The sequence below is a fragment of the Motacilla alba genome, chromosome 1A (genome assembly GCF_015832195.1).
Source record: "Motacilla alba alba isolate MOTALB_02 chromosome 1A, Motacilla_alba_V1.0_pri, whole genome shotgun sequence".
In the NCBI taxonomy this organism is placed as follows: Eukaryota; Metazoa; Chordata; class Aves; order Passeriformes; family Motacillidae; genus Motacilla; species Motacilla alba.
The window spans coordinates 72,043,893-72,054,832 of NC_052031.1; the positions used below are offsets into that span (position 1 = coordinate 72,043,893).

General features: G+C 43.7%; 1 long non-coding RNA gene across 1 annotated transcript; it reads left to right on the forward strand.

The window, feature by feature from the left end:
* The first annotated feature begins 83 nt into the window (after positions 1 to 83).
* Positions 84 to 8,834, forward strand: LOC119707964. Its single transcript, XR_005258906.1, has 3 exons — positions 84 to 441; positions 6,474 to 6,720; positions 7,798 to 8,834. It is a non-coding gene; the product is annotated as an uncharacterized LOC119707964 (long non-coding RNA).
* The last annotated feature ends 2,106 nt before the right edge of the window (positions 8,835 to 10,940 follow it).

Here is a 10,940-nt window from a genome sequence, read left to right on the forward strand (position 1 = left end):
CGGAGTCACCTGCTGCGGTAGATCTTTTGTCTTTAATTTGGTCCCCCTGGAATTCGGAAGCCCTCACCGCGTCTCCCCTCAGGGCGCGCACCTGCTCAGCGCCTTGATCCGCTCCTCATACACGGCAGCTATGTTCTTTCATTTTTTTCCCCTCATTGATTTTATGCTAGAAATCTTGTTGCCTCGAAGTTATTTTTGGCTTGAAAAATAATAATAATAATTTAAAAAAAGACCTCAGACTACACCACAGCTTGTGTGGTGGGGAAAAAAAAAGATTAAAAAAATCCCATCTTTTTTAGAAATATTTTGATGCTCCACCTAATAGCCCTACGAGTACCTGCCTCCTTTCACATTCTGTGAGTTTCCCACGGAGGAAACACCAACTAAGAAGTTCTTCTGTAAGAACAAGTGAATTGAGCTGGACGAAGGCACAAGAACCAGGTAAGCGCAGAGATGGTCGGGCTCTGAGGAGCCCTGAAGAGCTGTTACTCTGAAACAGACCCAGGTCAGCGCATCTTTAATCTTTGTATTCTTTTCCATCTAAACTTTGATTCAGACCAAGTACTCAAAGTCTTCACAGCCAGGAATCTGTCTGGGAGAGCTCAATAAATAATTTTTTCCTTCTGCTGTATTTTAAATTAAAATTTAATATTTAAGGGTGTATGTTATTCTACATTAATAGGATTTTTCTATCAAGCATTGAAGGGGAAAGAACATCAGGGTCTGAATCAAATTTCAAATGCCATAAAATTTCACCTATTTCTTCCATTAGCCCATTTCACTTTTTCTTCTTTGAAAGTAAGGATATTTTGAAATTCAAATGCTTTAGAAAAATAGTTTCCTTTAACACATTCACCTTCATACACTGTTTAGCCCTATAAGTCAATAGTGCCATAGAGGCATGATATCACTCTACCAGATCAAGCATGTGATTCATAGCAGCCTCTGCTTCTGCTTAGGCAGTTTGGTAGATGATAAACTAAGATTTATTTATAGATTAAGGCCAAATAGATATTTTGTTGAAATAAAAAGGTTGAATGCTCCAGCTTCCAAATGTTAATTTCAACAAGAACTGGTCTAAACAGAGATTCCATCTTGCTAATGCTGAGAATAATAAATACACCCACCAGAATGTTTCAGTTGTTAACTCTGAGAAGCCTTGTGAATTTACCCAAGCCTGATTAGATTTCCATAAGTTGTTTGTGAGTGTATTTTTAACAGAACAGGGGGAAGCAGGAGCAGTTATGGTGCTTAGATTGTTCGGGAATGATGAGAGCTGAACTTCTGTCTACTAAGTATTTACAAAGGACGTGAAAGAACCTTGAACGCTTAGGCAGTAGCACTCTCATCTTTCTGGTCATGGTATGAAGACACATCCTTTTGGTTTGTCCTCATAGTGCATTTGGAATTCTCAATTCCTGGGGTTTTATTTTTTAAAAAATCCTGTTTTTCTTAATCCCTGCTATTTTAATCTATAAAAGTTACAGTTAGCCACTCACCTGGTTTCCTCCCCTTTTAACCTTTTGTTTCCCACAAATATCTGCTGTGTCCAGAGCAAACCCCAAAGAAATGTGTTTTCTCTTAATGCTTGGTATGTTTGCAGGTGCACCACACCAAACCAAACTCATTGCAAGGCTGGTCAGAGATGTGCACTACAAGGAACTGAAGAAAACAGGATGTTTTGCTTCTCTCCCAGGCCTGTGCTCTACCAGTCTGACCTGCTTATCCTCCTTGTTCTGCCATTCTCCTTTCCTTTTCTGCTATTCAGGAACGTGGCTGTGCCATTTAATTTATTCCTGCACTTTTCACCTTGCCTTTATGTCAGTGCTGGACACTTTATAAATGCTTTTAAAAAAAAAAAGGCATAAAGAGCAACATCAGGATCAGAACCAGTTTTAACTTCCCAGGTGCAGTTCACCTGGCTGCTTTCCAGAGCCAGTAATTCAGTAATTGCTTCAGAAGGACTCACTGCATGAAAGTGATTAGAAACAGGACCCCTTCTAGCCACAGTGAATTTTAACAGCATTTTGCTGTTTCAAAATGCTTGATATTGTCCTAATCTCACAAGTAAAAACTCAGTCATCAGAAGGTTTCAGTGTGCCATGAGACCAGACAGTGGACTTGGGCAGAATTTTCTGGCTTCCAGTCCTGTCCTTTGATCACAGGGTTTCTTCAGTGCATTCAGGCATATCATTTCTGTTCAGTGTCCCACGTGTATTGTTTGTGTCAGGATGAATCACATCTCTGTACACATGGGATAAAACTGTAAGTCAGCTCTTACATATTTATTTATTTATTTATTTTATTAATTTTTGAAGTGCCTGGTGGCCGAGCATCCATCCAGCAGCATCCAACAGCATCCTAGCAACAACTCTTGACACACAAAGTTGATCATTCTGTCATGTTTATTGTACTCTGTAAACACTTTTTTTTTTTTTTTAATCTCGGGGAAGATGACCTTGAAATAGTTGATTTTATAAAAATCTTCACAGTTTAGAAATTTCTTAAAGATGGATCCTGCTGGGTATGTTGTTGAAATGGTGAAAAGTCCTCTCTGGTGCAAGTCGCTTGACGCAATAATAGGTTATAGCTTTTTCAAAAGCTACATGAGACAGAGTAAAAAGCCTCAAGGCTCATTGCAGTTTCACAGCTTGATTTTCCGGTAGGCTGGCACTGATGTGACAGGTTGCTCATGATAACCTAGGTCCTGAGCATCCTTTGTCCAGCGTGGGGGTGGTGTGTGTGGTTACAGGGCACAGGTTTCCAGCTGAGCTGCTCAGGGTTTCACAGGCAAGTCTCAGAAGTTTCTGGAGGAAGCCTGGCCATCTGTGAATGGCCTTGGTTACCTCCAGGGCCTCTCCAGGTGAGTGTTCCTTCCCTCTGTGCTGTCCCCGGTCGTGAGCTGTGTGTGAGCAGTGACCCAGCCGCACCCCTGCTGGACACCTCAGCAAACTAAACAAGCCCCTGCACCCGGCCTGCTCATTCAACTCAACAGCAGCGAGACAAACCTGATAAAACCTGCCCAGCTCGGGAGGAACAGAGACATGCTGCACCTCAGCAGGTGCTGAATCAAAACAAACAGCTTAGAAAGGAATTCTGCAGTTTCTCCATTTCCTCCGTGCTGTATGTTTGTTTAGGGCTATTTGTAAAACAATAGAGCCACTGATTTATGGGAAAGAAGAAAAAAATCTTCATTTTAGTTACACTAGTCAAAAAATACCTGTACCAAAAATAGGGATTAAACACAGCAACACAAAATCATAATTAAGGCCAATGCCTGTATTCATTTTAATAGATTAAGCTGTATTTGAAAGGTAGTTACAAGCTGACTGATCCTTGACTAAACTTGAACTCTACATGAGTCCAATGATTTACCCTATCCTGGTGTTTTTCTCAAGGGCAACAAGTACACATATTGCATAAGTTCCCAAAAGAGTCTACTTCAGCAGATTTAAAATCTCTTGCATTCAAGAATGAATCTCCTGCAACAATACAGGAGGAGGAGTTGAATGGCTTTTGTTCTACAAATTTATGCTTTTCTAACATTTTATTGACTAATCAAACGTCCTCCTACAGTGGAAAGTTACAAACATCAGCAATTTAAAACAGTCTGTGAAAAGGACAGTACCAACTATGTATTTAAATGTGATGCAAGCTGTAAAGGAAGCCTAGAATACTTCTTCCTCTTTCTAAGGTACTATCAGAATGTCACTGTGTATTCTCTAGTGAAATCTCTAATCAATTTTACAGTACAAAGGGGGGCAGAGAGGAGATAGCTGATCTAAATTAAAACAATTAAAAACGGCGTAGGGAATTATCTTGAGGGACCGAGAGCATGTTTATCACACATAAATGTCTGCCACTTTACATTCAGCCTGAGTCAGTGAGAAAGGAGAGAGAAACCTCATGGGCAGGGCGCTGGCTGAGAGGCAGATCGGGGATGCTGGTGACCAGAGTCCAGCTGGAAGCTGTAGCTAGTGTCCCCAAGGGCCAGCCTGTTCAACTCCCTCCCCAGGGACCTGGGTGACCATCTCTCGGGTTCCCTGCGGTCAGAGTGACCCCAAGAGTCCTTTTTCCCAGCCCAATGGTCGAAGGAAGAGCCGGAGTTCTTCGGCTCTGGTTCACAAGGTTGTTTATTATTTCTTATCTAAAACATTTTCTGTCTGGCCTGCCGAGATCTGCTCAGCAGGTCGGTCAGCCAGGGGCACACTGCCCACCCATGAGGCTGGTGCTGTCTTTTATACTAAAAACTACGTGTACTGTATTTGTACTATGTTCCAATACCTATCACCTATGTTAGACAGCCAGCTTCTATTCTGAACCAATCTGAAAGTGCCAACATCACCCAAATCATGGAGGCTAGGAAGAAGAAGAGAAGAAGGACAGGGCACGCCCAATTCCCTCCATCTTGGGACCTCGAACCTCCATTCTAAAAATCCCCAAAATTCCATTTTTCACCCAGTGACAACTACTATTGTGCTACTTAAACTTTTGCAACTTGTAATTCTTCATACAAAGTTGGTAACTTGCTCCATGGGCTAAGATCAAAACCCCAGGTGTCTTTGGCTGCATGCCAGGGTCTCAGAGCCCCCTGCCAGGGGCTCGGGCCATCCAGGGCACCCAGAGAGGTGTGCTGGGTTCCGACAACCATCGGCACGTCTGCTGGTGATACAAGGCTGGGAGGAGTGGCTGGTCCACCTGAGCTGAGCTGCCTGTCTGTAAAACTTGGACAGCTGGGCACAGCAGAGTTCCACAGGGGCAGAGTTCCACCATCCCTGCAGCGGGAGAAGAGCCCCAGCCCCAGCACAGGCTGGGATGGCCTGCTGGAAGGCAGCTCTGCAGGGAAGCACCAGGGAATCCTGGTGGGCCGAAGGCTGTCATCAGCCAGCACTGTGACCCTGTGGCCAAGAAGGCCACTGGCATCCTGGGGTGCGTTGAGAGGAGCAGTGCCAGCAGGTCGAGGGGGCTCCTCCTTTCCTCAGCCTTGGTGAGGCCACCTCTGTGACCAGCTCTGGGCTCCCCAGGAGAAGAAAGGCTGGAAAATGCTTGGGACAGCCCAGCGGAGGGCTGCGGAGACCATTGGGGTCTGGAGCTCCCAAGAAAGGCTGGGAGAGCCAGACCAGTTCAGCCTGGAGAAGGGATGGCTCCGAGGGGACCCCGGCAGTGCTTCTCAAGGGCAGAATGTCTGGTGCTCTGTGACAGGAAAAGGGGCAGTGGGCACAAACAAACACGGGAAGATCTGTCTGAAGAAAAGGGAAAACTTGTCTTTGAAGGTGGCAGGGCACTGGACAGGCTGCCCAGAGAGACCGTGGGGTGTCCTTATGAGGAGATACTCAAAACTCACCTGGGCTTGATCCTCTACAACCTGCCCCAGGTGAGGAGAGAGGTTGGACCAGAGGAACTCCAGAGGTGCCTTCCAACCCCAACCATTTTGTGATTCTGTGAAAGGCAAAAAAATGGTGTCAAAGAGGGGAGATGAGAGACAGAAGGGAAAGAGCAGGAAATTGTAGCAATTCTGTATTAATGAGAGAAGAAATTACTAAACTGGCTTATATGTCTTCCTCACAAAAACACCATTCCCAGCAACTTTCTTGGTAGTTTCAAGAAGTCAAGGACTAAAAAACCAGAAATGATGCAAAGTTGCACTGCATTCTTGTGCTTATGAACAGCTCCTTTCCATTAAACTGACAGATGACCAGGAGGACTCTGGGCCAGCACCACAATATCATTTTCATTAGCATCCAGCTCGCGTGCTGAGGCCCATGTGTCCAGCAGACTCCCAGCTGGATGCTCTTTCGGTGCCCCTGTGTGCTCCTTCTCTCTAGGTCTGGCTTCCAACCTTGTTCAAAGCCCATTTCCTACAGAACTAAGGCCAATGTGACCAGATTTTGTGTCTGCCCTTCATTAATGATTCAAGAAGGAGCAACTTTAGAATTTCACCAGGTCATGAAATACCAAGGATAGTTTTAAATCCTATAATTGGGAATTACTGAACAAGTGGAGCCTACAATCTGTAGGTCATCATCTCCGGCTGCTTTTGAAAGCCCTACAGATTATTATTACTGTTTCCAGGATTATTTCATTATTCACCTTAGAGATTTTATTTACCTCAAGGCATTGGTTCTCAGGGGCTGGCAAAAGAAGTATCGTGGGCACAAGAGAAGAACAGCTCAGAACAGCCTGATATTTAATCATAGGTTGTAAATATCTTTTACAGACTTGTCTGTTTGCAACTGTCACTAAGCATAGAAAGTTACTAAATTAGTCAGCTTCATTTATATTTTTCTTAAGGGAGATCTTGGAACATTAGTTACATTGCATTTCAGGTTTAAGGACAATAAAGCTATGTATTCCTCTTGGAAAAGTAAAACAATATTATGATAAAAAAAGAAATAAAATATAACAAAATTATTGTGACTATACCAAAGGTAAAGGGCCAAATTTTGCCCCGTTCTCTATCTTCCCTTCCACAGGGCTCCAGAGTTCTCCAGAGTTCTACAGCCACAGGAAGCACAGAGTACTGCTGGGGAGGAGATTTGCTTCCCTGGCTCCTGCAGCTTGGACACCAGCATGAAGCAATCAGGAGGGTAATCAAGGAGAAAGGTGTACAAGAATTGCCACAAGAACATTGTGTCTTACTAGGAGTTCCCAGTGCTAGTGTAACTCAGAGTTTAAGTTTTCTCAAAACATCTCGAAAGAGAACTGAAGTCTCACTGCAGTGTAAGCAAACACAGAATCTTTACTGGCTTTCCTGGATTCTGGTTCTTGCTCCTCTTCCCTTAAAATGTTTTGGATTGTGTAGCAGATCCAACTCTGCAGTCTGCACTTGGAGGATGTGGCACACTAGCAAGGCTTGTGGTTTTGTGAATCCACCGAGCTTTTAACATGTGAAAAGCAAGGAATATTCATTCCGGCTCTCCCCAGCCCTCCCCCTTCCCCCAGGCAGCAGAGGTGTGGAGCCTGCCTCTGATGCTTTCTGGCTCTCTGGAATTTTGCATTTCTGTGTCAGCTGGGCCTCCCTGCCCGCACTCCTTGAAGGCTGAGCGCACCCAGAGCGCAGAAAATCTTGTGCAAGCAGTCGCAGCTGCAGCATTTTGGTGATCTGCGTGTCTGTGGCTCCGGTGTCATTCTGATAGTCCATTTCTATCTAGATTTGAAGTTTCTAAGTGGGGAGGATTTTTGGTTGGAAGATACTGATTTCCCTGGTATTTGTTACCATTGGCTGTATTTCGAGTATGTCAGGCGCTTAGTCAGCTGTTCCTGCAACTGAGACTTGTTTTTCTTCTTTTTATCCCTTTCATCCAGCGGAAAAAGTTTCCTGCTGCTCTCCCTACTGATATTTGATATCCTGTCTCCAACTGATGTACATATTTAACTTTTAAAGAACAGCACATCAGCTAGCTCTGCTAATTAAGACTCTGGTTTTGCGTTGTTTGGTTTTCTTTTGTTGTTTTGTGCTTTTTGGTTTTCACTGAAAGATTATTTTGGAGGTATTCCTCCGCAGAGGAATGACTTTTTCTAATCCAGCTCCCTCTTCTTCGCAATAATAATTTTTAAAAATCAGTTGCTCATGCTTTGTAGCAATGTATTTATTTAATCTTCACCATTAAAGGAATGCTTACAGGGAGCAAAGCAGCCAGTCAGCAGCTTTTCTGAATGTCTGCTACAAGTCATTATAATGCAAAAAAGTAGGGAACTTGAGAGATTTGTTTTTAGTTTCTCTAGAAGTGTTTTACATTCTAACAGCATTCCTGATAATCATCTTTCCTCCGCTTTTTCTCCTTTTTTTTTTTTCAGGAAATAATCTTTCTGGCCCCCACCGGCAACTACTTACAGTGGAAAGCAACAGTGGGAAGCCATTAATATGCAGTTATTGATCATGTTACCAAAATGAATTACTAAGAGAAAGGCTGAAAGCTGTCCCCTGATCTTTTTATGATGACTCTGTGACAAAAGAGCTTCCAAAGCACTCAGTGAACACTGAACTCCCTGCTTACCTTTACAAGTGTTTGTTCCCCCCGTCTTTGGAGCAGGAAGCTCCAAGTGGTAATAACCCGCAGGTACCCAACAGCAGGAGTGCTGAAGGAATGTTAGGAGGGTTCACTGACCGATGCTGTCATCTGATGGATTCATTGCCCAGATTTATGAGTTTACATAAAAACCTGCAGTGCTGTTCATGGACCCTCCGTGGTGGACCAGTGGAATTCCTGAGAGAGCAGCTCTGGGACAATCACTTCAGTTCGGTAAATCTTTGTCTTCCTTTGCTTTGCTAGGTTGCATAAAGTCATTGGTTCAAGGTCAATTTCTGTGTGCTTCCTCAAGTGTCCCCAAACCAGCTCTGACATAACCTCAATCAGACCTTTATTACAAGGCAGCACCACAGTGTGATGAAGGAAGTAGAACAAACCAAATATCTGAACCTTCAGAATCTACTTAAAAAAAAAAAATCACCTTTAAAATCCCCTTGACGAATTTCAGGTCACAGCTTATTGGTGGTTCTCCTGGTGCCAGTCAGGGATTTACGTTTCCTCCGCCAAGAAGGAAAACCTTTCTACCTCCAAAGTTGATGCCTAAGCCTGAACCTCTGGCCAAAGCTATTTTCCCTACAGTAACATCTCCCTTGCTTACTCTTCTATAAAGCAAACTCCTTAACTGCTTCCAGAAATATTCTGGGCATCTGCTCCTCTCTGTTGTATTTTAATTTGCCCTTTTTATCTTTGTGGTGTTTTTCAGCATTCTTTCCTCAGTTAGTTCTTCACATTTGATCCTCATAATTCACTGGATGTTTTTTTATTAAAAAAACAAAAAAAAAACCAAAAAAAAACAAAACAAAACAAAAAGAAATAACAAAAAAAAGAAAAAAGTGAGTCTTCTCTTGTTCTCTTGCATAGAAAAGATCACAAATAAGAGGTTTTACGTGGTAAAAAGAGCATTGCAAGATCTGAATTTTGTATGGGAAGGATCACAGAGTAGAACACAAATACAAGAGCAAAGCACTTGTGATGCAGTTGCTGAAACCATAACCAAGATCAGAAAAAGGTTACAAAATGAAATGTAATTAGTACAAGTTTGGGTTTTTTGAATACCTTTTTGGGAAACACCTTAGTGGTGTGGGGGGGTGACAGAAAAGCTGAATGATAGAGAGCCTTGGGCTTGAAGGTCAAGGAGCAGCTGAAACAGGCACAGAAGCAGCCATGGAGAAGCGCTTCTCATGTGTGTGGCCCTCTTCTCCAACAGCCCAAAGGTAATCCTGGTTTTACATGGGGAAAAGCTGTTCCATGGGAGCACAGGGTGAGTGAAAGCAGTGCAGGCATTTAAAAAATAAGATAAGCTGTTTCCACAGGTATAGTCTATGGAAACCTTTTCCAAAAACCAGTCATTACTTCTATGACCCTTATCAGCAAAACAGGGAATTCATGCAATAAAATTCCTGTGAAATGAATTTGGAATAAATACAAGAAAGGCATTTTTTAGCTGAGATAGGCGCATAGAAAATAGTGCTTCAGGCACTTTAGGTAAATTTTGTGGCTGAATAGTTTTAGAGCGGATGGTAATACATGCAGTTATTGCACATACCAAGTTTAGGATAATTAAGATAAGAGTGATTAAATGTCATTCTCATATGGTATAAATTAAATTGTCAAAAGTCAGGAGGTAGTATTTTCTTCCAAACTTTTTTATTGCACACTGTATATTTTTAGGGAATATTAAAATATGTTCACCTGTTTCTGGAAGCCTCTTGGATACAGCTGGAAATGGAAGAGCGGGTTGCTGATATCATTGGCATTAGATTACTTTTTGTGTCTGTGGTGCAAAGCCACCAGGGCTGCAAGCACACTCTGCAGGAATTTGCAGTGACAGCCATATATTGCATTGTGGATATATCCAAAAGAATGCTAAAGTATTCCTTCAGCCATCTTCAGTACGTTTGAAATTTCCTGGTTTGGGGTTGTGTAAGCATTGGAAGCTTTTCCTACATTGAGTATTCGGAGCAAGTGCTGCTGAGCATTGGCGTGGAGATCTGAGGGAAAGCGTCCTGCCACCAGGCCAGTCTGCTGCCTTAATGAGCTCCCAGCCCTGCAGGGGCTGCTGGGCCAGCCCAGGGCCCCGAGGGCCAATTCCCTGTGCTTTCCATCACAGGCAGGGCTGGCCACGGCTGGCACTGCGTGTGTGCAGCACACGCAGATCAGGTGTTATTCCTGTGCCTCTGTGTCTGTGACTGCAGATCAGGTGTTATTCCTGTGCCTCTGTGTCTGAGCTGCAGATCAGGTGTTATTCCTGTGCCTCTGTGCCTGTACCTGCAGATCAGGTGTTATTCTTGTGCCTGTACCTGCAGATCAGGTGTTATTCCTGTGCCTCTGTGCCTGTACCTGCAGATCAGGTGTTATTCCTGTGCCTCTGTGTCTGTGACTGCAGATCAGGTGTTATTCCTGTGCCTCTGTGTCTGTGACTGCAGATCAGGTGTTATTCCTGTGCCTCTGTGTCTGTGACTGCAGATCAGGTGTTATTCCTGTGCCTCTGTGTCTGAGCTGCAGATCAGGTGTTATTCCTGTGCCTCTGTGACTGCAGATCAGGTGTTATTCCTGTGCCTCTGTGTCTGTGACTGCAGATCAGGTGTTATTCCTGTGCCTCTGTACCTGCAGATCAGGTGTTATTCCTGTGCCTCTGTGCCTCTGTACCTGCACTGTGCCTGGGCATTGCTCTGCTTTCATGCCTTGTCTGTCTCACTATGTGGTGCACTTGTCCAACAGGCCGAGGGAATCCCAGGATGTGTTGGAAAAGGTACTCACAGCAGGGACTGCCTGCAAATCCAGAGGTAAAGAAGTAGGGGGACTGTAGCACAAACACTGTGGAGACCTCACATGAAACACCAAGTCCAACTAAACCTCATACATTACAAACCAAACCAGAAATAGAAAACAAGTATGGATAAAGGGGAA